General features: G+C 37.9%; 2 protein-coding genes and 1 long non-coding RNA gene across 4 annotated transcripts in view; 1 reads left to right on the top strand and 2 right to left on the bottom strand.

Moving 5' to 3' along the window:
* Positions 1-27,990, bottom strand: part of LOC117982633 (maltase A1-like) — a 306,078-nt gene that overhangs the window by 155,770 nt on the left and 122,318 nt on the right. The window lies entirely within an intron of this gene.
* Positions 1-27,990, bottom strand: part of LOC117982653 (uncharacterized) — a 77,901-nt gene that overhangs the window by 38,176 nt on the left and 11,735 nt on the right. The gene's annotated exons all lie outside the window — the stretch shown is intronic.
* Positions 23,475-27,296, top strand: LOC138402339 (uncharacterized). Of its 2 annotated transcripts, XR_011236743.1 has the most exons (3): positions 23,475-24,538; positions 25,512-25,648; positions 25,738-27,296. It is a non-coding gene; the product is annotated as an uncharacterized lncRNA (long non-coding RNA). The 2 variants fall into 2 exon arrangements; XR_011236742.1 differs by having other exon boundaries at positions 25,512-27,296.

Genomic DNA, 27,990 nt, shown 5'->3' on the forward strand with positions numbered 1-27,990 from the left:
CACTAGCGCTTCACGAGCGAGTGTGATGGATGTAGGAAACGGGTTTTTGACATTTATGTATGGAATTTGCTATTCTAATTGCTCGCCTTCGACTACATCATACGCCCTCGCCTTCGATTCTATGTGTCAAACGGAAAAGCGTCTCCAGTGTAGCTTTTCTCTACGATGCACTATCGATGCACGAGTTAAATTTCGTTGTAAACATAGAAAAACTTTAAAAGAAAGGTGAAAATGTGAGTTTTAATTTGTTATTTTCTATAGTAAGTATAATTAAATGATAAAAAAAGATCTGAGTTAAATATTTATCGTGTTTCACTTCAGATGGCTGCTCGCTTAGCTCAAGTACATTTTTCTTATTATAAGAAGCTAAACAAGAGGAATACAAAATAAAAAGGCGTGCAAAAGGTTGTCAAATTCGTGGTCTTCTGCTCTCGACAGACGCATTATGTAAGAATATTTAGTATCACGGAGGAACTTGTGGCAATGTTAGAAAGGGATTTGCTCCCCTACATCAAGAGCTAGTCGTGCAGTGGTGTATGTATTATTTGGAGTTTAAAACGAATATTTAGATGCCTTCTAGTTCATAGCGATTATGACCCAGGGATGGTGGCCAGAAGATTCATTATACTTAGCATGTTGCATGCACGTTTTACACAACATACTACAACATTACCAGCGTTGTCATTTCCAAATGACATAATCCGAGAAGAACATAGGATAATGAGCATGCTGCAAAGGAATCCTCGTCAAAGCAGAGCAGAGGGCTTAGAAGAAGGACAAAGGTGCTGAGAACTCCTTGCTAATCGCTCGTGGCGTGCAAGACAGATGAGAAGATTTAGTAACAAAAGAGTAGATTTAGATAATTCTCAATTTCAAAGCCTTTATTTATTCCTTATCTTAACTAACTTAACTATTTACATATATTTTAATGTTATATACATTTTATATCTTATACCGTGTGTGTGTTAGTGTTTTTCAATAGTTAATTATAATATATTTTATTGCATTTCTCGTTCATTTGTTTTTAATATTTGTGTGGAAAAGATAATAAAAGTGCAATATAAACTTAGTTTACATTTTTTTTACCATAGAAAAACAGACAGGTTTTGTTATAGACTTTTGGTAGAAAAAAATGAAATAATTCCCACAGGATTTAAAAGCTTCTCAACTGCTAGAGGCTCAGGAATTTGAGTGTCTTCCACTGCTTGAGAAGAATTCATGATCATCGTGATCAACCCATAGCCGGCTCACTGCAGAGCACGGGTCTCCTCTCAGAGTGATAAGGGTTTTGGCTATAATCTACCACGCTGGCTATGTGCAAATTGGTAGACTCGCACACCTTTGAGAATATTATGGAGAACCCTCAGGCATGCAGGTTTCCTCACGATCTTCTTCACCGTTAAAGCAAGTGATATTGGATAAAAAGCACAAAACTCCGAAAAGTTAGAAGTGCGTGCCCGGGATGGAATCCCCGACCTTCGATTACAAGGCGGACATCCTAACCACAAGTCTATCACAGTTCACGAGAATTAGTTAAATATAATCTCCCTGATAAAAAAGCTGTGATAGCCTAGTGGTTAGGACGTCCACCTTCTAATCGGAGGTCGGGGGTTCGATTCCGGGCACGCACCTCTAACTTTTCGGAGTTATGTGCTTTTTAAGTAATAAAATATTACTTGCTTTAATGGTGAAGGAAAACATCGTGATGAAACCTGCATGCCTGAGAGTTCCCCATAATGTTGTCAAAGGTGTGTGAAGTGTACCAATCCGCACATGGCCAGCGTGGTAGACTATGGCCAAAACCCTTCTCACTCTGAGAGGAGACCCGTAGGTACTCTGTGGTGAGTCGACGATGGGTTGATCATGATGATGATGATGATGAATCTCCCTTGTGAGTTCTTCGCCTGCAACAGCCACAGTTGAGATATTATGAAAGAGTTGAAATAATTAACTAGTCAAAAAAAAATCTGTAGGTATATTTTATACTAGCTTATGCTTGCGACTTCGGCCGCGTGAACTACACAAATTTCAAACCAATATTTCACCCCCTTAGGGGTTGAATTTTCAAAAATCCTTTTTTAGTAGATGTCTACGTCATAATAGCTATCTGCTTGCCAAATTTCAGGCCTTCAGTAGTTTGAGCTGTGCTTTGATAGATCAGTCAGTCACCTTTTTCTTTTATACATAGGTATAAAAGCTAGTATAGACTAGCTGATACCCGCGACTTCGTCCGCGTGGATTTACGTTTTTCAAAATCTCACGGGAACTCTTTGATTTTCCGGGATAAAAATAGCCTATGTCACTCTCAAAGTCTTTATCTATACCCATGCAAAAAATCACGTCAATCCGTTGCACCGTTGCGACGTGATTGAAGGACAAACCAACAAACTAACAAACCAAAAAACAAACACACGTTCGCATTTATATAATGGTATGGATATAATATACAATAATATTATACACACCGCAGGCTTCAAATAACTCTCCAAGTGTGGTAAACTTTCATCATTTATATATCATTCTGAAATAAGAAAAAAAAATGTACTTTATATTATTATTTTAAATAATTTTCCATATTAATTACGTACCCATACTAGCCATACCTAATACCTACTTAAACTTTAAATGTGAAAGTGTGTCTATCTGTCTGCTAGCTTTTCACGGTCCAAAAATTAAACCAATTTGGTGCAAAATTAGCCCAAGGAAAAGCCCAGCCCAAAGAAAGAAAAATCCCAAGGACGGACATAAGCTAGATACTTTTTATCCCAGAAAATCAAAGAGTTCCCACAGGATTCTTAAAGGGCCATCTATTTAACCCATTTATGCATTTATTTGTAATTTGGTACAGAGGTAGCTTGCATCCCGGAAATTGACATAGACAACTTCTTATCTCAGAAAAGCAGAGTTCCAACAGGATTTAAATATTCATTTATAGAGATAACATAGATAACAGACAATTCAAAATCTTCCTATCCTGTTGCAAAACTTTCTCCACCCATAAGAGAAACAATTATTAGGTATTTGCTCAAGGTTATTTAGCTCTGCTACTGCTATATTTTCATCCATACCACTGCCTGTTCTTTCTTCTAGCAATAACCATGCTACTGCATTTTCTCTTTGCATCATCTTTTTTATCTTTCCAATATTGTATGACAACATTTAACACTAGGTAGGTACTAACATTTTTACTCTGCTTAGAAAGTAGATTGTGTCTTTGAAAAAAATATTTACATACCTTTTGCTATTGTTGCCAAGTTTTGATGCAGCCATTTGTATTTATCCAATATTGTCCAAATTCTGGGTGATGCTTGGTCACTACGGTCTCTAGCAAGGGCAGTGCGAGCGTGCCCATTTGCTAACCATGGTTTTTACTCCATAAATTTGAACAATTTTTCAAGTTGAGCAGTGGATGAGGCAATATTGCGAGGCACTGAAATTTATAATTAAATCGTTGGTCAGCACCGAAAGAACAGTTTGATAGGCAGTCTGACACAAGTTTAAAACCACTGATATCGGAGTAAATTAAGTTTAATTTAATACTCACTTGTATTTTAAAACAAAACACGATAAAACGACGTTCAAAGACGAAGTTCACGCACTATTTGTTGAGTGGTTGTGACGACCTATGAAGTCACCATGGCAGTAAAGGAATTATAAGTGCCCCACTAACCACTTGATTTATTACGTGCAGTTTGTTTTAAGACTAGAGCTTTTTGTCGAGTAATCGTTTTTCAAGGGTGTAGGTGATCATTAATTTACCAATACCATTTTTAATTTTGTGCTGACTGACATCTTGCACGGCGGGAAGCAACTTTTTTTTTTAATGATGCAAAACAAAGGCAAAGGTCTCCTGCCTATGTCCAAGATTTTTTTAAATAATGATAATTTCTCATAGTATTTTGCATTTATTGCTTTAACTTTGTATAAAAATAGCAAAGGTAATTAGAAATTAATTTTAAACCCACTATAAATGCCATATTTCGTAATCGTAACTTTTTATCGGTATGAAAATAAAAATAGGATGACATCACTGGCTCATCCGAGATAACATCCTAGAGCCCGTCTCAACCATAAGATCGCCGATGAGCTTAAAGCCACTACAGAATCACAAATTTACAACCGTTGCTGGCCTGGTCGATCTGTACGATGTTACCTCGCAGACCGCATCGATGTTGGCAACGTTGAACCGTTCTTTAGAGAATCACATAGCTGGCCTTCGCTGCAGCGATGAACAATAAACGTAGCAAGGATTTTTGAACGATTATTATTTTTATGGACCTTTCAATTTTATATAGGTTTAATATCTACAAATTGCAACTACAATGAATAAAAACTTTTTAGTACTTACGAATTTTAAAAAAACAACATTTAGGTAAGTTTTTATATCGATTGCTTCATTCCTTAAACTAATAAGGCTCAAAAGGGCTAGAACCCAGTATTGTCTGGGCTGTAAAGCCAGTTAAAACATCTAATAGTTCTCTATTCTGAGTCTCTAATACCAAGAATAATAATAATCAATTATAATGAAAAATGTTTAGTCTGCAATCTGCATCAGCATTTTTTTATGTAGAATTTATGCGACATGCGTGTTTTATGTAAATTCTTAAAATGGAAAACATTTTAAGGATTCAGTCGCATATATTAAAACAAATTGTACTTATTAATTTTATTAATAGAAAACAGATAGGTAAACTTGCAAAGTAGGTATCTTTCTGGTTTGTTTTAATTAATTTATTAATACATCGAACCTGTTTTTACTATCGTTGTTATTAATTTCACACGTGTTATACAGTTTTTCGCAAGGTTCGCGATAGGTTGAGATAGCAATCTGACCCTACCCCTGGGAGGCAAAGCCTCGCATACCCGCACAGCCCCCGTGCTATCCCGGTGCGGGCGAGCGCGGGTGACGTGCGGATGTGCAGTCATACCCCAATTGCCATCTCGACTTTATAATATTAAGTTTGAAATGTATGATGCCCGCGACTTCGTCCGCGAGGAATGAGTTTTTTAAAAATCCTGTGAGAACTCTTTCATTTTCCGAGATAAAAAGTAGCCTATGTCACTCTCCAGGTCTTTATCTATACCCATGCCAAAAATCACGTCAATCCGCTGCACCGTTGCGACATGATCACGTGATTGAAGGACAAACCAACAAACAAACACACTTTCGCATTTATAATAAGGGTACTAATTTATTTAGATTATAGATAGACTATGTAATTTGCCGAAGTTATAGATTGATATGAAAATAATAACCAGTATCAGTTTCATTGTACGTGTAAGTTTGATCCGTTTATTTGAGATACAATTTCCAAACCGAAGTGAAAGGCCCACCGCCCAAGGCCGGCGCAACAATGGCCGTCCGAGCCCGCCGGAAGACGCCTCCATTCATAATAGGAGCCTTCTTGAATTGTAATTGATGCTATTTATTATCTGTGCCTTGTTATGAGGATCGCTGTCGCTTCTACACATCTGCAATTCGCAAACAAGTGTTGTCATCATCATTATCAACCGATATATATCCTGGAATAGGTCCGGTTAGGGACTTCCACACAGGTCTTACGCGCCTGAATCCAGCGGCTCCACCTAGTGCAGGGTCTCCCAACGCTGCAGCTGCATTTTCCGGTGCGAGGTCTCCATTTTAGCACCTAGAGTCCGACTACATCTATCTAAAGATACGAGTAGCTAGGTATACCACAGGTAGGTATGGTTCTTGCAATTTACGAAGTCGAGTGAATATTTGTGTATTTATCTCGTTTACATGGGCATTGCGTAAGTGTGCGTGCACGTCGGACCAATCAGTCGCGAGCAAGCGCTCGCAAACGCACACATTTAGTGTACCTTACTTATACCGATACTATACCGATACGACTTAAACACAAGCATGAGCCACTCGCCCTCGTGAAATGCAAGAACTATAAAAAGCACAGATTTATAATTATTTCATTAACAATTGGGAAGCGAACCTGAGATCTCTTGCAAGAATGAACACACCGTTTCACCAGAGAGTCCGTCATTTGTTGCCAATACAAATTTTCCTCACTCGTGTGAACTTAGTAAGTACAAAAAAACCGGCCAGGTGCGAGTCAGGCTCGCGCAATGAGGGTTCCGTACTACAGTCGTATTTTTTCCACATTTTGCACGATAATTCAAAAACTATGATGCATAAAAATAAATAAAGATCTGTTTTAGAATGTACAGGTGAAGACCTTTCATATGATAACCCACTTGATATATTCACTCACTTCGAAAGTTGAAAATACTAATTATTAGTTCATGACCACAATTTAATTTTTTTTGTGTGATCTAACCCTAAATTCACGGTTTTCAGATTTTTCCCCAAATGTCAGCTATAAGATGTACCTACCTGCCAAATTTCATGATTCTAGGTCAGCAGGAAGTACCCTGTAGGTTTCTTAACAGACAGACGGACAGACAGACAGACAGACAGACAAGACAAAGTGATCCTATAAGGGTTCCGTTTTTCCTTTTGAGGTACGGAACCCTAACAAGTCATAATGTTATTGTTACATATAGAGCTATTACATTAACAAAACGTAGGAGGAAACCGGTCTACAATGGGTAGTTAACCTTTTTTAGCGCACCAGTTTAGTCTAGAATCAGGCTTTTAATGTTCTTTTTGATAGCCGACCATCCATCTTAATGGTTTTTAATAAATATTTAATTGCGAAACCGTATCCGCGTAGATAATTTACCTACCTACGACGACTCTTTATTACGACACCAATGATATTTCAGAACTCCCGATATAAATACAACAAACAAAGCAAAACAAAAACATCCAAATTGGTTTGAGTAACTTACTTACTCCGAAGTCCGGAGTCGACACAAAAAATAATTAAAGAAGTATTACAAGGAAAATCAGACAGAATAATATTTTGTGTAAAAATTAAATTATTATAGTAACACTGGACCGGTCGCCCAAATTAACATTAAATAAAAAATTAATCACTGGACCACTGGTCTGTCGGTCAGTAACCGCGATCCGCTGACATTTTGTTTAGAGACTGTAAGTTGCGTGTGAGACTGTTCGAGCTTTAGCATTTGATCACTGGTTATCTCTATAGTAAAGTTAATAGTCTTAAGTTTACCTATATCAAGTGGTAATGTAGTTCGAGCTTAGTTATTTTAGCTTGTAGTTAGAGAAGTAAGTAAGTAAAGTAAGTAAAATATGCTTTATTGTACACCAAAACAAAAACAATAGACATATATAACAAAGATGGCATGTACAATAGGCGGCCTTATCGCTAAAATAGCGATCTCTTCCAGGCAACCATAGGGTAGAGGATATTATAAAAATTAAAGAAAGCGGAAGGGGTGTACTAATTAAATAAAGTAAATACACATAATATACGTGTATATATATATATATATATATATATAAATAAAAATACAACAGTGAATAAGAGAGGAATAGACGACAGATAAGTGGAATAAAAAGTAAAAATAAATAAATAAACACATCAAATGGAGGATAAATAAAATAGCTTCAATTTGGTTTTAAAAATTGATAGTGATTGAGACTGTTTGATATCCAAGGGGAGAGAGTTCCATTCGAGTTTTTTAAACTTTTTCATTGAACACTGTTTATTAAACTTTATACTATAACGTAAGATTTTTTACACCTTTGTTACCTGTTATCTCCCAAAGCCACGCGATGATCCACTTCATAGTCGCAAATCGTTCCCAGTGTTGGGGACAAAACGGAGAGAAACTGTCAGCTTTTATAGAATAACGAAGGTCTGGCCCTCCCCGGCTCTTAGTCCAATAGGTAGCCAAAGTGTTCTTAAACAATTTTAAGTACTTTGATATAGAGAAGAGGTCTTTACTCCTTGGTCGACGAACTTTACACGGCCTAGATTCTCTTTTGTGTAATATTCTACAAAATGAAAGATTCAAGTTACGATCCTACTTGAGCGGGCTAAATTATTAATTTATGAGGTAGCGTAACTAATAAGTTTTCTTGACGATTTTAGGTATAAGATACTTATGGTTTCTTGCTACCACTTGAATTTTAATGAGTCTTATCACGTTTTGATTTGTCGAGTACAAAGTTACAGAACTCAAAGCGTTGTACCTAAATCTTACGTACCTATAGTACGCGACATGTTGAAATGGCAATCAGAGAGGGAACGCCCCACACATCCGCACAGGCCCCGCGCTAGCACGGTGCGGGCGAGCGCGGATGACGTGCCGGTGTGCAGGCGTCCCCCCGCCTCATACCCCGGTTGCCATCTCAACCTGCGCGGACTATAGGTACTAGTTAACTTATAAAGCTCCGCCAAAGTTAGCATATAATTTCTTAATTTCTAGAATTTGGTATTAAATACTCAGCTTTATAATTATAACTAGCGACCCGCCCCGGCTTCGCATGGGTGCAATGTAGATACTAGATACTAATGTGGTGTCATTGAGGTGTATTTGCCTCGGAACCTCTCAAATGAGAGGATTTTTTCCGACCTAATTCACATTATTTCAATTTCTCTACGGATCTCTAATTTTTTGAGAACTAAACTATAGCTATAAACCTTCCCCTTGAATCACTCTATCTCTATTGGTGAAAACCGCATTAAAATCCGTTGCGTAGTTTAAAAGATCTACGCGTTCGTACATACAGACAGCGGGAAACGACTTTATTTTATACTATGTAGAGATTGTCCTCCCGAGCCCGACCAATTTCGGCCACGAGACATTATAGGTAGTACACAAGTGTATGCGCAAACACAGGTGGTCTCTTTATTCCCTCACTCTCATAGCCCGATGGGGCGGAAAGACAGACAGACAGGCAACGAAGTGATCCTATAAGGGTTCCTTTTTTTCTTTTGAGGTACGGAACCCTAAAAAAATAGACGTATCTACAGATAAGAAAATACTTAGCAGGAGTAAAAGTTATCTATCTCGATCTCGACATACTCCCATATCATTTATATTGAAATAGAAAAACGCAGATAAAATTAATATAGTTTTTTATCATAATATAACAAAAGCTAATTTTTACCGACCCTACTTATAAAGTAAATTGAGAAAGTAAAAATTGTTCCATTTTACACGTGAAAGTAACCATTTGTAAGAGCGGCATTATTAGAGAATAGAGGAGCTCTAAACAGTGTGCCATTGAACCCCGCAATCTAACTAATTGTAACTTCTAACTAATGGTAGATTGCCTCCATTTCAGACTCCTAGCCGTCCCTCACGATCGGACAAACACGTGGTTGGGTCGTGACTAGAATCCTTTGTAGAGAGCCAGCGCGTGCCAGACTTTCGTTATTTTCATCAAGTCATCAAGGGCAATAGCGAACTGCCCTCTTTCTTGTTCTTTTCGCTGGAACTTCACGAGCTGTCCGGCAAAATACACTCACAACGTCACTAATACTAATAATGTGATATTTTAGCGTTTAAACTACCGTGAGTGATTTCTATTATAATCAGTCGTGGGACGGGACACCATTAGCTCCGCGTGCCTGGATTTCGGTGACGGTTCCAGTGATGAAGAACAGCAGGAACTGTCGGGAGACGATCGGCAGCTGTCTCCCCCCCCACCCCAGCCACCCTCACAACGGGCGCTACGGGCAGCGGCACGTGCGTCCCGCAGTCAAAACCGTGGCGCGTGCGCGTACGGACTCCCTTGAAAAAGGACCCCGTATGGGTTCAAAACTAGTCGGGCTAACGTCGACTACACATGTGAGTAAAGCCGGGACAGATAGTATTTATAATAATGTGATACTTTAGTTACCAACTTAAAACGCACTTAGCTCCGAAAAGTTAGACGTGCCCAGTATCGAACCCCCGACCTCCCGAATAGATGACCAAACGTCTTAACCACTAGGCTATCACCGCTTATACCTCACCTTACCGTAAGTAAATGAACGACGCAGTCTTAAGGAACGCGGTAACCCGGAAGGGGTATTTATTGCTTTTTAGGGTTCCGCACCTCAAAAGGAAAAACGGAACCCTTATAGGATCACTTTGTTGTCTGTCTGTCTGTCTGCCTGTCGGTCTGTCAAAAAACCTACAGGGCACTTCCCGTTGACCTAGAATCATAAGGCAGGTATGTGGACCCTATAGCTTTCGGGAAAAAATCTTAAAACCGTGAATTTGTGGTTACATCACACAAAAAAATTAAATTGTGGTCATGAACTAATAATTACTATTTTCATATTTCGAAGTAAGATAACTATATTAAGTGGGGTATCATATGAAAGGTCTTCACCTGTACATTCTAAAACAGATTTTTATTATTTTTATGCATCACAGTTTTTGAATTATCGTACAAAATGTCGAAAAAGTACGACTGTATTACGGAACCCTCGTTGCGCGAGCCTGACTCGCACTTGGCCGAAAACAAAAGCACTGCAATTAACAGATTAAAATAGAAATACCTAGTGTTTCCTCGCTGCAGTGCAAATAGCAAACAGTGTGATTGCGAGCGGCGACGATTCGCGCTACTGCCTCTAGTCATTGAATTCCACCATTCTATACACAGTCTAGTCTAGTGTAGCAACACAGGAATTTATATCAAAGTGAACGCAATTTGCGAATGCCGTTGCCAGATTTTTTCTCGCTTTTTTTTTCAGTGGCAGGTTAGTACTTGACTTCTAGGACTTCAGAGTGTTGAAATAATGCTTTCACTTTAAAGAGTACCAATAAAATTGGTTGGAAAACTAGGCCCTATCCCGTTCTCATTCTAAAAGGAGACCCGTGTTCAATATTGGCGTCTATTGAGTTGATAATTGAAAATATCAAAATACTAATTTTTAGTTCATGACCACAATTAAATTTTTTTTGTGTGATGTAACCACAAATTCACGGTTTTCAGATTTTTCCCCTAATGTCAGCTATAAGACCTACCTACCTGCCAAATTTCATGTTTCTAGGTCAACGGGAAGTACCCTGTAGGTTTCTTGACAGACAGACAGACAGACAGATAGACAACAAAGTGATCCTTATAAGGGTTCTGTTTTTCCTTTTGAGATACGGAACCCTAAAAATCAGTTTTGCTTAATTTTTGACAATGTTTTTTGAGTTGAACCAATTTTGATAGATATGTGGTATGTAATAAATGTAAAAAAAAAAAATGTATGTATTCTTGGAATAAATAATAAAAGTAATTATTGTTATTAAGATAACAAAATATTATGTAGTAATATACAATAATATATAAAAAGATTTAGCAGAGAACGTGAATGCAAATATGCGAGCTCTCGATTTCTAGCACTTGATATGTCGATACCTATCGAGTTACACCGAGTTGATATATTCATAGTGAATCCAGTTACGGTTTTCTAATCACTCTTTATTTCATTTGCAAGTCTGTGACGATTGACGTTTTATTCGGAAAAGTCTAGATTATTGATTTTTAAGATTTTATTTCGAACATTCACTTCATCAACGCAGGTATTCATTTTCGTTGAGTTTTTATTTGAATTTTTCATTGAGTTTGTTTGGTTACTATTCAAATAAGAACCAAACTAAATTTGTATGGAAAGCGCGCCATATTATAATAGGTAACCATTTGCATCATTTTGTAGTTTTAGTGATTTAGTATTTTTCAAACCCGCAATGTATAGCGTGCAAGCTGGGTCGATACCCCCCTACGACGCGGCATTGACTCCGAGTGGCATACTTACGCAACGTTCGTTGACCTCTAGCGACAGTCAGATGTTTTGTTTACAAATATATACTATCACCTGTCTTCATTTTTGCTAGCGTTTCTGGTTGCAACCTGTACAGTAATAAAACAAGGTACTAGATGTACCTTGTATGTATTTAAATACATAAAAGGAAAAGGTGACTGACTGACTGATCCATCAAAGCACAGCTCAAACTACGGGTCGGATCGGGCTGAAAAATGGCACGCAGATAGCTATTATGACATAGACATCCGCTGATTGAGAATAAAGGGAGGCTAATGGAGGAAAATAGGGGTTTGAAATTTGTATAGCTAACTAGATGATGCCCGCGACTTCGTCGCGTTTTTTTAATCCCGTGGGAACTCCTAAATTTTTCGGGATATAAAGTAACCTATGTCCTTCCCCGGGATGTAAGCTAACTCTGTACTAAATTTCATCAAAATCGGTGGAACGGTTAGGCCGTGAAAAGCTAGCAGACAGACAGACAGACACACAGTTTCGCATTTATAATCTTAGTATGGATAAGCTTAAAGCTAGTTAGTAAATATTTTTAGTGTTCCATTAAAATATTAAGTAATGTACCTACTTACCTGCTTACAGAACACTACCTATATCTAAAGGTTAAAAAATAATGTACTACTAATAACAACTCAAAAGGTCATCCATTGTGAGGAAACAAACCCATTACGAAAATGTAACGTTTCCCAACAAATCTGTCAAGGGCAGGGTTTGGGACATGGCCTAACCATTTAGAAATCACCTAATTTCACGTTAACATTGGTTTGAATGGTCCCATGATTTGACCTATGACCTTCCTTTGGACCCTGCCCGTTAGAGAGTTTAGACACGGTACCGTAATCTTCAATGATTCTCTCTATATGTACTTACTAGCTTATGCTCGCGACTTCGTCCGCGTGGACTACACAAATTTCGAACCCCTATTTCACCCCCTTAGGGGTTGAATTTTCTTTCTCGATCGAAAATTTCCCGATCCGTCCAGTAGTTTGAGCTGTGCATCAGTCAGGCAGTCAGTCAGTCAGTCAGTCAGCCAGTCAGTAAGTCAGTCAGTCACCAGTCACCTTTTCCTTTTATATATTTAGATGATAATGGAGTATCGTAGGTGATATATAACCCTTAGTTGGTTTGACAAAATTCGGTGAAAATAGAAAGAAAGTAAGTAAGTAGTACCACGTAGTACATAGTAAATTTTGCTACTACATATTTAACCAGCTCTTACAAAAAGTCAGCTTGAAATTGGATTCCTCAGCTTCTAAAGTCGACCGTTGTGCAATAAAACTCTGTCTCAACTCTCAATATAAAGCAGTATGCGTTAGATCATTTTTGGTAAATGATACAAATCAAGAATTGATGGGCATGTAGAGAAAGAAGATGCTGAACTAAAAAGGCTTAAGATAGACACAGAAAAAATAAATGGATTGAAAGGAAGGTCTACGGTAAATTGGAAAGTTGAAATCGTGGAAAAAGCTTATAGGTAGTGGATACCTTTAGGATTAGGTACCTAACTAAATGAAGAAAAGTTGTAGAGAGCAGAGGCGGATTTGCAGTCTTGGCCGCTCTAGGCCCCAGGCCAGAGCCGCCCCTTTCCCAGCCCTCATCATATTAAAGACTAACTTATGCTCGCGACTTCATCCGCGTGGACCACACGAATTTCAAACCCCTGTTTCACCCCCTTAGGGGTTAAATTTTCAAAAATCCTTTCTTAGCGGATGCCTACGTAATAATAGCTATCTGCATTCCAAATTTCAGCCCGATCCTTCCAGTAGTTTGAGCTGTGCGCTGATAGATCAGTCAGTATATATGGTAATGTATCAGTCAGTATATATAGTGATCAGTCTTCCAGTATATATAATGTACTCTGTGGACTCTGCTAAGGGATTGGTCAACTTAGTTTGGATACGCGAGAGTGAAGACTCGAGTGACTACCAGATGGTGTCCAACATCGTTTAAAACCCAAAACTAAGATTGTCATTAGGGTACCCGGACCAATTCATGAACATTCGGAAATTCGGAATTCAACTTAATAGTCGTATATTTTTCAAATCACATAATAATATGTACTGAATAATTAATATTTTTTCTTAATGTTTTTTCAACTCCCCAATGAATAAAATTTTAAAGTCACTAGTAACTAATAAAATAGGAGACACTGGATGTCCTCTACTGGTAACTGTCAAAAGATCTGCATTTAATAAGGACAAAAGTAGATTCATAACAATATCTTTAAAAAATCGGCCAAGTGCGAAACAGACTCGCGCACTGGGGGTTCCGTACTGCAATCGTATTTTATCGACATTTTGTACGATAAATCAGAAACTACTGACTAGATCTGGTTCAAACCAATTTTCGGTGGAAGTTTGCATGGTAATGTACATCATATATTTTTTTTAGTTTTATCATTCTCTTATTCTAGAAGTTACAGGGGGGAGACACACATTTTACCACTTTGGAAGTGTCTCTCGCACAAACTATTCAGTTTAGAAAAAAATGACATTAGAAACCTCAATATCATTTTTGAAGACCTATCCATAGATACTCCACCACACGTATAGGTTTGATGAAAAAAAAATTTTTTTGAGTTTCAGTTCTAAGTATGGGGAGCCCCAAAATTTATTGTTTTTTTTTCTATTTTTGTGTGAAAATCTTAATGCGGTTCACAGAATACATCTACTTACCAAGTTTCAAAAGTATAGCTCTTATAGTTTCGGAAAAAAGTGGCTGTGACATACAGACGGACATACAGACAGACAGACAGACATGACATTATACATTTATCAGGGTTCCGTTTTTTGCTATTTGGCTACGGAACCCTAAAAAATCTATAGCATCCATTAGCATCTTTAAAATTCATCGGCACCGTAATAATCTTTTTTTTTATTTCACGTAGGTATAAGTTTTGTAGTGATCGCTCTTTATATGTTTTCTCAAGGATTTACTTTATTAATCGCGATTTTTAAACAGAAATTATTTGAATCACACAAACACTCGGACATACACCCTATACCCGACCCTATACCCTATCTGTATTGTTTTGCCAAAATGTATCGCGTAAAGTTTTATGGTCTCGTTTTGGTGGTGTCGTCCGTCCCTCCTGTTGTTTATGAATAGGTTTTCTGTACCATGTGCGTTCGAACGCAACATGAGACCTCATAGTAACATTTGTGAATATGGGTTGTAAGTGTTTACGCTTTTGCCTTTCTCGATCCTTGACCTATTGTTTCGTTCACGTAAAAACAATGATCTATTGTCCTTTTATTGGTTGCTTACGCACTTTCTATTCCTGATTTTTCTTGAACTTATTGATTATTTATATAAGTTCAAGTTAGTTATAAGTATTAATACGATGCATTGCAGAGCGGCCGCCCCTAATATGTGGCCGCTCTAGGCGCGGGCCTATTGTGCCTAAGGGCAAATCCGCCACTGGTAGAGAGAACCAGCTAGTTTTATAGCGCTGAAGGAAGAATGTACGTAGGTAAATAAAAACGCAATATGAAGTCGGCCTTCTGATAGAACCAATGTTTTTCGCTGTTTGGTAGTAATAAAAACCGAATCTAGAGTTTCAAGAAAAAATGCAGTAGGTAAAGCTATTGTTATAAGTTATACCAAAGTTATCGTATATGATTCTAAAGGTAGTAGGTACAGAGATAATAATACTACCTTGAATTTGAGGCTTTGTCAATGACTGCACTGTTTCTGGTTTTTCCTTCTACAAAAGTGTTCAGTGTAGGTGTAACAAACTTTTCCTGTTTGGTAGGTAATCTTATGTATCGAAATTCGAAACATGTAGTTTTTGTAAACAATCGAGATAAGTAAACAACAATTTTCAATGACAATCATCGGCTGAAATCTATAGAGCGCACTTTGGCTTTGCTCAGACTTAAGATTGAGTTAAAACGAGAAAGACTTATGTTAAAGATATAACTCTGTCTTTAGTCAAAGTCAAAGCGCGCTCTTTAGCTCTCAGCCTGACTAGGTTTGGTTTAGTACTATGTATTATATAATCTGTGGTTTGGTTATGGTCGTAAGGACTGAATAAACAATCTACAAACCAAGACAGCATCGTACGACATGAGTGTATTTTGCTGGACAGCTCGTGAAGTTCCAGCGAAAAGAACAAGACAGAGGGTTGTTCGCTATGGTCCTTGACAGCTCGAACTTCATCTCTCGCAGCACTGCAGTCCCGTCACACGAGTAGATATGGATATCTATCTTTCATGTGGTCCCGTCGTGACCACGACCCGTGCAATTGGGTTGAAATATCGACAAATAAAAACGCCAGATTAATCGTGATATGTACCCGTTATCTACATTAAAATAAATTTACTCGTAGGTATTTTTCAGTTTGGTATTTTAAATGATTATTTTATGTACCTACCAAAGTTTTTCTCCCGAAATTTAATGAAAGCTAATTCCTATTTATGAATGCAGAAGTGTATCTTGTTGGTTTGTACTTCAATCACACCGCAACAGAGCAAGGGATCGACGTGGGAAAGAAGAGCGATTTTAGACGAACATAGAATACTTTTTATCTCGGAAAATCAAAAAGTTCCCACAGGATTATTAAAAACCTAAATCCACGCTCACGAAGTCGCGAGCATCATCTAGTAGGCATAATAAAGCCTATAACCGTGCATGGATCTAACCACAAGTTTATTACAGCTCCTACTACAATAATAGCTAAAATAGGAACGCAAATAAATTCACTCAGTCAAAACAAAGCTTTTAAGCTCGTTGCTCGCTTGATATAACTACACCATTTATCCATCTCCGCCTACATAATTCAGTGCAGTGTCAATAATTAAGCGCACATTAAAGTAAGTGCCGTCACCAAACAAAAAACCTCGGCTCCCTACAGACATGACATTCCCAGGCCTGATTCACGACAGGCCAACTTGCAAGCATGAGTCATGCTGTAGTGTCTATGGAATAACTATGTTGACCAGTGACTCATTGTTTGACGCTCGAGGTGGACAGGTGTTTAGAAAGAAAATTAAATGCATGGATTATGATAACACTAGCTGAGTGCTGACCCGCCCCGGCTTCGCTCTGGTGGAATTTAGAAAATCGCCGTGGGGGTAGAATTTTAACGTATTTCTTCATTTGTGACCGAAAACCCAAATACCAATTTTCATGCAAATAATTTAAAAAATGCCGGACTCTCATACAAACTTTCCTTACCTTATTTAACCCCCTTGGTAGTAGAATTTTCAAAAATCGTGAAAATCGTTTTTTTATTCTTAACCGAAAGCCTGTACTTATACCAATTTTCATCGATGTAAGTTTATAAATGATAGACTTTCATACAAACTTCCATCCCCTATTTACCCCCCTTAGGGGTAGGTTTTCAAAAAATCCTTTCTTGGTGGATATCTACTCTTTACAAAGAATACACCCTCCAAATTTCATGTCTCTAGGACTGGCACGACTGGTGCCCGCCACGTGTTGGCATAAATCATCCCTTAGGTATAGAACGCTATGTAACGACGCGAAGTTGAAGTTTATTTTGTTTAAAACTCTTTAAAAGCTTAGTAAAGTACGCTTTAGATTTTAATACCTATAGGTATCATCATCATCATCATCATCAACCACTGCTGGACATAGGTCTCTTGTAGGGACTGCCACACACCACGGTCTTGCGCCGTCTTTTAGCGGCTCCCTGCGACTCGTTTGATGTCGTCCGTCAGTGGGGGGGTCTTCCAACACTGCGTCTTCAGGTGCGAGGTCAGCATTCTAGCACCTTGGGACCCCAACGTCTATCGGTTTTACGAACTATAGGTATAGTTAGCCCTTATTTGCCACACTTTCTTGGCGTATAAACGGAACGCGATAGCTACAATAACCCGGTGACTGGCAGCGGGACCGGTTTGCGCGCTGCTCTACACTGCGAAATGCAATCACACAATGTTGTGTATTACATGCTGGGTGGCGAATAGGGACACCATACTGTAAGCTGTTTGTGAAATATTTCTAGATATACTAGAGTCAATGACTCTAGTAATATTTTTTTTTTAACACGACTGCTGTGGCATTTAGAATTTTTTCTAAAAGTTTATAGCAAATGTTACTCGGGATGATGTAAGGATTCTAGCGATGTATCATAACATATGAAAACCTGTGCAGGCATTTATCAGTTATGGTGAAACAAAGGGGAAGACAGCTGCAGATCGTCTCCCAACAGTTTCTGCTGATCTTCATCGCTGACTTACGGCCTAGTCGGGAAACTAGGCTAACGTCGACTAGATACGTGAGTAAAGCCGGTTTTTCCTACATGACGTATAATGGGAATCACTCACGATAGTTTAAGGCAGCTCAGTTCGGTGCTTTCTTCATACAAACGTAGGAGGGAAAATACAACAATATTCGATATAGTACGCACAAAACTAAGAATTATATCGATTTATCTCGTCATTATCTAGGTTCAATGATATCTAAAACATTGAAAAAAATATTGATTTAAAAGTTACGAGCCTCAAAAGATTCCTATTTTAACACTAAATTTATGTCAACTTTGGGCGTAAATAAATAAGATTAGGAATAGGAAAATTCTAAAAAAAATTATCATTAGACATAGTTTATTTATTCATTAGTTGAAATAACTTTACTTTGCAAACCTAAATTCAGTAGTTTTTTCTCAAAAATACTTTTCCCAAACTACTGTTCAACCCTTTTCAAGCGCTAGATTTCGGCTAAAATCATCATGCTTCTCACCCCAAAACATTAGACACCGCGCGGGTGGCGGAGGGAAGGGCCAGCCCAGCGGCGCGCGGCTGCGCGTGTAATATTGTGGTTTCTATGACGACAACTGTTGTTATTAATATGTTTTCAAAAACAAAAGTCGTAATGATTTTATAAAATTAATTTTTATTCAGTGGCTATGCAAATGTGTAGAAGATTGAGCAGAGCAGAGTCAATAAGTCCTTCAAATACTTATTGCATTTTGTACATTGACCTCTGGAATTTGAAATTTGGACACCAATTTTATTCATTGGTTTATTGACCTGACTTTGTTGTTGAGGTCCTAGTAGGGATATCTACTCGTGTGGTCCTAGTACAATAGGTAAGTAACTTTGTTTAGTTATTTATTTTATCTAATTTTAAAAAACCGGCCAAGTGCGAGTTGCTCGCGCACCAAGGGTTCCGTACTCAGGTATTTTTTTGACATTTTGCTCCATAAATCAAAAACTATTATGCATAAAAATAAATAAAAATGTGTTTTAGAATACACAAGTAAAGCCCTTTCATATAATACCCCACTTGGTATACTTATCATACATTGAAAATTGAAAATACTAATTATTTTTTCATTAACACACTTTAATTTTTTTTTGTAAGTTGTAATCACAAATCTATGGTTTTCGGATTTATTCCTTTACTTGTGCTCTAAGACCTACGTACCTACTAAATTTCATGATTCTGGGTCAACGGGAAGTATCCTATAGGTTTGTGTGACAGATACGGACACAGACGGAGAGACGGACAGACAGACAGACAACGAAGTGATCCTAAGGGTCCCTTTTTTCCTTATAAAGTACGGAACCCTAAAAAGGCACCTGTATATGTATAATAATATAGGTAGGTAGGTACCTACCTGGTGGTATTTCTTTGTATTTTTAGGGTTCCGTACCTCAGAAGGAAAAAACGGAACCCTCTGTCTGTCGGTCCGTCTGTCCGTCCGTCCGTCTGTCCGTCCGTTCGTCCGTCCGTCCGTCCGTCAGTCCGTCCGTCCGTCCATGCGTCTGTCGGTCCGTCCATCGGTCCGTCTGCCCGTCCGTCTGTCCGTCTGTTCGTCTGTCGGTCTGTCCGTCTGTCTGTCTGTCCGTCTATCTGTCTGTCTGTCTGTCTGTCTGTCTGTCCGTCTTACAAATAAAGTACGCAACGCTTCGTACAAATAGTACTTTTTTATTTATTTACTAGCTGACGCCCGCGACTTCGTCCGCGTGGATGTAGGTTTTCAAAAGCCCGTGGGAACTCTTTTATTTTCTGGGATAAAAGAAGGCAGGTCATGCCTGTCGTAGAGGTGATGGCCGTTGGAGCCGGAAAGTTCTTGAGTGGAGACCGCGTAGGTATATGTAAGCGTAGTGTGGGACGCCTTCCAGCACGATGGACCGACGATATACAGAGGCTGGCGGGAAGTGGCTAGGTGAGGAAGGCTGAGGACCGGGTGTGGTGGCGCTCTTTAGGGAAAGCCTATGTCCAACAGTGGACGACCGCAGGCTGATGATGATGGAAAAAATCACGTTGATCCGTTGCACCCCTCACACGTCCCTATCCGCCTTCTCCACTCCTGTCACGCTGGCGAATAAGTTTGGAATAGAATAGGATTTCGATGGAGTGCGTGGATTTTTGTGAACGGAGTTCAACCATGTAGTCGTGGTTTGGTACAATAGTAAATGGTACAATATTAATTCACCAACAACAGTTCCTAAAACCCATAGAATAGGAGTGCAGTACCCTGCAGCATCAGTATTGAAGAGTTGGAACTTAAAGTTCAATAATGGTATATATGTTTGGCATCTACAATATTATCTCACAATCAACAGTGGCTTAGGAGTGCAATACCCTGCATCATCAGGGTTGAAGAGTTGGGATATCGAGTTGAATTATGAAGTCGTTGCTTGGTACCTAAACCAGAGATAGTTTATTCTAAGCGTACCTTTAATATCAATTCAACATCAACTATTCCTAAAACAGCTGATTGAAATCCAAAAGTACAAAAGCTACCCGTCATTATTATGATGATGGTTGAGAAGTTGGAACTTGAAGTTTTAACATGTATGGTTTCTAACAAAAAAGAATGAATGAAATCGGACTACGCGTTAATGAATTACAGCTCAGTATACATTTTAACTTTCAACCCCTCTCCTAAGGGAACCATGCTGAATTTCGGGATAAAAAGTATCCTATATCCTATATCCTCATAGTATGACGTCAAATCGTACCAAGTTTCATTGGAATCCATTCAGTAGTTTCAGCGTGATGCGCGGCCGTGATACAGACAGACAGACAGACAGACAGACAAAAATGAAAAAAAATCCAGTTTTGGGTTCAGTATCGATTATAGAGTGCCCTCGAAAAAAAAATTTCAAAATATCTTCAATGTACAGAATTTCACCTGTTACAGTTTTATTATAAGTAATAAAATAATAATAATAATATTGATTCAGATACAAGTTAGCCCTTGACTGCAATCTCACCTGGTGGTAGGTGACGATACAGTCTTGCTTACGACTATTTCGGATCGGAAATTCTTGGATTCAGGTTAAATGCAGTGCAAAAAGAGAGATCATTAGGATTCCGTACCTCAAAAGGAAAAAGGAACCCTTATAGGATCAGTTTGTTGTCTGTCTGTCTGTCCGTCTTACAAATAAAGTACGCAACGCGTACTAGTACGCGTAGTCTGTCTGTCTGCTAGCTTTTCACAGCTCATCCATTTAACCAATTTTGATGAAATTTGGTACAAAAATAGCTTGCATCCCGGGGAAGAACATAGGCTACTTTTATGATAAATAAGATTTAGTGGATACCGCTATTTTTCTGGAAATAACGTTAGATGCGAAACTTCAATGGGGCTCTCATATAAATAACTTATCGAACAGACAGTTCTGCTGCAAATGCGGTAAAAAAGATTCGCCAGTTGACAGACATAGAAACGGCGAGACTAGTATATTTTAGTTACTTTCACAGCATTATGTCATATGGCATATTATTAGAAAAGAAAAAGAAAGAAAAGAAAAAACGTTTATTTTTTAAAGCTGTACCACACATTACCAGTTACCAACTGGTTAGGTTATCCCAGCGCCTCTTATACTTGAGTAATAAAGTCAAAAAACCTCAAGTAGAAGAAGCGCCGGAATAAAGTATGTCATGTGTGGCACAACCCAAAAAAAAGGTCCCTACTCAGCATAAATGCATATTGTCTTGCACAAGTACAAAAACATACAGCGCTGGTTTTCAGTAGAAACCCTGATTCAGATGGCACCACGGAATTATTATGGGGTAATGCTGCTGATATAAATTCTATTTTTGTGCTGCAGAAAAGGGCTGTTCGAGCCATATATAGTATGGGACCACGAGAGTCGCTGAGAACTAAATTTAGAGAAGTTAAAATTATGACAGTGCATAATCAATATATTTTTGAAAATTTATTGTACGTATATAAAAACATAAATAAATTAAAAAAAAAAGTGACTGTCATAAGTTCAAAGTTTTCATAAAACGTAAACTAATTAAAAAATCCTATTACATTGTAAAGGATTATTTAAATGATAAGCAAGCTTGGGAATGAGTTGCTTGGCTTTGTGATAGTTCTAATAAGTTTAATTTATGATTTTGTAAAGTGGTGATAATAAAAAGAATACCCGGCTGAGTTAGCTGTGGGCTCTTCTCAGTCTTGGGCACGTTTGGAACCCTCGTAGCGTTTGCGAAATAATTATCACCACTATATTTTACAAATCCAACAACTGACAATCGAAAAGAGTAATTTATTACCTATTTTGAACAAATCATTTGACTTTGACTTTTGATCTCGGAAAATCAAAGTTCCCACGGGATTTTTAAAAAACCTAAATCCACGCGGACGAAGTTACGGGCATCATCTAGTGCATACTAAATAGTTTTTGATTTATCATGCAAAATGTCAAAAAATACTATTTACCTATTTATTTATTTTTATTTTTCACTAGCTGCCCCGGCGAACTTCGTACCGCCTAACAGTCGATTCTTTTTCAGGATTTTTTTAAAAATTTTCTCTACGTAAGAACCATATTCGTACTTCAAGGAATATTATAAAAAAAGAATTAGCGAAATCGGTTCAGCTGTTCTCGAGATTTGCGATCAGCAACACATTTAGCGATTCATTTTTATATGTACCGAAATTCTAGTTACATAGTAGTAATAAATTAAGTTACATTGTAAATGCTTATCTCTAAACAGAGATTTAGAGATAAACATTTTACTATTGTAGTACGGAAACCTCGGGGCGCGAGTCTGACTCGTACTTGGCCGGTCGGTCTGTCGGTCGGTCGGTCGATTTATTTTAGAATGCATCGTATCGACAGCTGGTGGTAGTAGTTTACATATATCCTACTAATATTATAAACTAGGTGAAGCTATGATAGCCTAGTGGTTAGGACGTCCGCCTTCTAAACGGAGGTCGGGGGGTTCGATCCCGGGCACGCACCTCTAACTTTTCGGAGTTATACGCGTTTTAATTAATTAAATATCACTTGCTTTAACGGTAAAGGAAAACATCGTGAGGAAACCTGCATGCCGAGTTCTCCATAATGTTCTCAAAGGTGTGTGAATTCTACCAATCCGCACATGGCCAGCGTGGTAGACTATGGCCAAAACCCTTCTCACTCTGAGAGGAGACCCCTGCTCTGTAGTGAGCCGGCGATGGGTTGATCATGATGATGATGAGGTGATGCCCGCGACTTCGTACGCGTGGAATTAGATTTTTAAAAATCCCGTGGAAACTCTTTGATTTTCCGGGATAAAAAGTAGCCTATGTCACTCTCCAGGTCAACCATACCCATGCAAAAAATCACTTCGATCCGTTGCTCTGTTGCGACGTGATTGAAGGACAAACCAACGAACCAACAAACAAACACACTTTCACATTTATAATAGGTGTAGTGATGTGTGTGTGGATGTTTGGATGTTTGTTACTCAATCACACAAAAACGGCTGAACGGTTTTGGATGAAATTGGGAATGGAGATAGATAAAAGTGTTAATTTAGGGTATACCCTAAATTAACACATAGGCTACTTTTTATTCCGGAAAATCAAAGAGTTCCCACGGGATTTTTAAAAACCTAATTCCACGCGGACGAAGTTGGGGGCATCAACTAGTAATAAAATATAATTTGGACTTATCCGAATTCCGAAAGTCAGGGTTGTCAAATCACACTTATATTATAAAGGCGAAATTTTGTATCTGCGTGTGTGTGTGTATAGGTTTGTTACCCTTTCACGCAAAAAGTACAAGACGGATTTGGCTGAAATTTGAAATAGTGATCGCTTTTGAAAGAGTTCTCGCGGGATTAAAAAACCACTATATCCTCGCGGACGAAGTCGCGTGTATCATCTAGTTACAAATACACAAATACATTTTCAAAAAGATTTTCATTTCATTTCATTTCATTTCATTTCATTTCATTTCATTTCATTTCATTTCATTTCAAATATAAGTATGTAGGTCATATTGTGTGCTTAGACAATTTAATTATATACTTGAGTTTTCATGTAACAGAAACAAAAATGGATTGGCGGAAGAGGAAAAAGAAACGGTTTAGACTCGCAAAAGCAAATCCCTTGCAAAGAGGAGATCTATTAAAATTCATCAGAATCTTTCCAAACCATAATATTATCTTGTGATGATAATGCCATTACTTTTTCGGGGTTATTCCTGTGAGTCACACCCGACGTGAGTAACAATGTGACTCGAGGGGAATTTTATTTGACTGAATATGTACTTTTCCGGGATGCTGAATTTGATAATGACATTTATTTTCAAATCCAAAATAGCAGACATGCACTTTTCACAAAAAATAGAAATGGGTGTCGTTTTCAGGGTTTCCAGGATGCTGGTTTTGATAATGACATTAATTTTTTAATCTAAGATGGCGGGCCAGCACTTTTTATAAAAAATAGACGCGAGTGTCGTTTTCAAGGTTCTCCAGGATGGTGAATTTGATGATGACATTTATTTATTTTCAATAAATACTTATATATTATACTTCTATTTTAGTGGATCACAGGATTTTCTTTGACAAGGAAACGACAAAGCAAAAAATCGAATTGAATTAGATTATGATGCTATCACACCGTACCATTTAGAGCCAGCTTCTGAAAATTTGACACTGTGTTTGTAAGTTGATATTATTTAGATACTAGCTAATGCCCGCGACTTCGTCCGCGTGGATTTCACATTTTTCAAAATCCCGCGGGAACTCTTTGATTTTCCGGGATAAAAAGTAGCCTATGTGTTAATCCAGTTAAGAATTCTAAATTTCATTCAAATCCGTTCAGCCTTTTTTGCGTGATTGAGTAACAAACATCCAAACATCTACACTTTCACATTTATAATTCCACTAGCTGCCCTGGCGAACTTCGTTCCGCCTACGGCCTAACAGTCGATTCAAATTTTTTAAATTTTTCTCTCGGTAAGAACCATCCTCGTACTTCAAGGAATACCTAATTTAAAAAAAGAATTAGCGAAATCGGTTCAGCTGTTCTCGAGATTTGCGATGACATTTAGTGATTCATTTTTATATTATAGACTAGCTTATGCTCGCGACTTCGTCCGCGTGGGCTACACAAAATTTCGAACCCCTATTTCACCCCCTCCAGAGTTGAATTTTCAAAAATCCCTTCTTAGTGGATGCCTGCGTCATAATAGCTATCTGCATGCCAAATTTCAGCACGATCCGTCCAGTATTTTGAGCTGTGCGTTGATAGATCAGTCAGTCAGTCAGTCAGTCAGTCAGTCAGTCAGTCAGTCAGTCAGTCAGTCAGTCAGTCAGTCAGTCAGTCAGTCAGTCACCTTTTTCTTTTAAATATTTAGATTAGGATTAGGATAATATAATTATTATGTTACTAGCTGCCCCGACGAACTTCGCACCGCCTACAGTCGATTCTTTTTCAGGACTTTTTTAAAAAAATTCTCTCCATAAGAACCATCCCCGTACTTCAAGGAATATTATCAAAAAGAATTAGCGAAATCGGTGCAGCTGTTCTCGAGATTTGCGATCAGCAACACATTCAGCGATTCATTTTTATATAATATAGAGATTTACTATTTGTTGTCAGATTTGTCAATGCTGAATTATGTTGTATTTTAGTGACTCAAGACATTCCTTTTAGAAGAAAACAAGGAAAATAAAATGAATATGCCCAATATACGTACCACTGAAATCCAACATGATACTGCAACATTCAATTCTGTACTAAATATTGAAAGGTCTACCATCCCATACTTGTAAGTTGTTATGCTATGTTTTTTGCATACATTCTATATAGATAATACTCACAATATAATTATGTTGATTGTATGTTTATTAATTCCAGAAATGAAATGGAGAGCTTCAATAGTTCTGCGTCGAATGATACATCTAATGTGACTGTTGAAACAGAAAATGATACATATTGTGTTTATGTGTGTAGTGGGCTTTTAGAGGGAAATTGAATTGTACCTACTTCCTACTTATAAAAATAAAATTTTCATTTTTGAGATCAAAGTGGAATTTATTTTGACTTTTGTATACACAAGTAGATAGTATATATAGTTTTTAGTCGCTACTAATAGATAAGTGTAGGCAACAAAAGTTATTTTCACAGACAAACGAATGTGTAATCATGTGTTCCTAATAGGTAATCCGCCAGCACAGAGAATTCAACTCCTAGAGTACGCATATACAAGGTTTTACATGAAAACAAAATCGTAAAATGTTGGCGGGGGACAGGGGAGAATGCTTTGTTGTGATTGGTGGACTGACTAATCAAAACAATGTGCGGAATGAGGGTACCGAACGGGCGTGGGCGATGATTCATTTAAAATTCCGTGGGATCACCACGATTTAGCAATGCAATTCCTTAGGTACAGCATCAGGGTCGAGAAGTGGGTCTTCGAGTTCAATGATAAAGTCTTTACTTGGTAGATATAGGTACCTACCTCCAATATCAATTTATAACCGACAGTTTCAAAATCCCATAAGTTTTGGTGGTCATGTCCCCTGCAGCATCAGGATTGAGGAGTTGAAATCCTGTGTGTCCTATATAAAATGACATTTTATATAGGACAATGTTGCAAAGTTTCTTTATCAATTAAAAAAATACGCAAATCGGTTCAGAAATCTCGGAGATTTCTGTGTACATAGGTAGAAAAACACAACTCCTTTTTTAAAAGTCGGTTAAAAAAGTATCCTTTGTTAATCCTCTACTTGTCTGTAAAAGTCCCGTCAAAATAGGTTCTGCCGTTCCGAAGATTAGCCCGTTCAAACAGACAGACAGACAGACAGTTTTTAAAAACGTTTGATTCAGCTGTTATGGTACAGTTCAAATAACAATATTATGAGCTTGCGGTAGTTATTTCGAAATTACAGACAGACACTTCATAGAAGTATGGATTTCTATAATATATACGAGTTGTTTATACACGCTGAGGCAGTAGTTACCTAATAGGTATGTATGTAAGTGAGATTTTATAGTATTCATCAAAAGATAAGTAGGTAATCATTATCATTCAAAAAAAAATTAAAAAATATTTATTTCAGTAGGTAAAACAATTTCACATAGTGCGTAGTAATTGGGACCATCCCAGTAACTGTTTTAGTATTGCTACGAGTACTCGTGGCAGGCGACCCCGCTCTTCCATAAAATCTTATACAATAATAATTGAAATAAGTAGTTCCTTCATAAATCATATATTTACAAAAATTCATCGGTGACATCTGTCCAACTATCTGTGTGCCATCATCAATATATCCGGACGCTAGTGTGAGCGCATGCACTCGCTACACTGCTCATCACTGAGTCTATTTCTTTCTATCACAATGTTAGGTGAAATAGCATACAGGTTACCCACGTGGGCCGAGCAGTTCGGACGTGCATCCAGCGTCACCTTAAACGTTAAGATGACGACGATCTTTTCACGGGTAAGCCGAACCCTCCTAGTGTCATAGAGACAACTTGAATAGCTATTTACCATTAACTCATACCTATATGACGTTTTGTCGGTCTCAATGACAGGTACAACGCTCTACAAATTTGCTAGCTCCTTCCTTGTGGCATAGAGACATCTTGCATAGCTATCAGCGGCGAAGAGTCAATATAACACGATTCCTATCGGCTTCCCTTTAAGAATTGGCATAATATAGCGTAAGTAGGTACTATTCACATAAATTCCGTAATACGTTCGTAAATACAAAGGTTCGATCGTCACAAATGCTAATTTTTCTTTTGTTATTAAGTACTAATTTAAGTTAAAAACATAACAGCTAATGTAAGTAACATACACCTACGTCCTACACCTTACAAGCCGTAAAATATCGAATTCCCTAGTTAGATTTTTGCTTAGTATTTATCTCTTTCATTTCCCTAGCGAAAGCGAAATGAGCGAACTAGGTCTGTCTCGCTCTACGGTCGACTAATAAAGAGCACACCAATTTAATCTGGCCCAGTAGCGAATACGAATTTGGAACTCTGACAGGTCAGACAAATTTGACGTAAATAACTCGGTTGGATCCGAGTTACCCTATAATACCTCCAAATTAAAAATTATATTAATAGTATTGTTTTAACAGGTACATGCTACTATTTTGA

Source organism: Maniola hyperantus, chromosome 5 (genome assembly GCF_902806685.2).
Source record: "Maniola hyperantus chromosome 5, iAphHyp1.2, whole genome shotgun sequence".
NCBI classification, from domain to species: domain Eukaryota; kingdom Metazoa; phylum Arthropoda; class Insecta; order Lepidoptera; family Nymphalidae; genus Maniola; species Maniola hyperantus.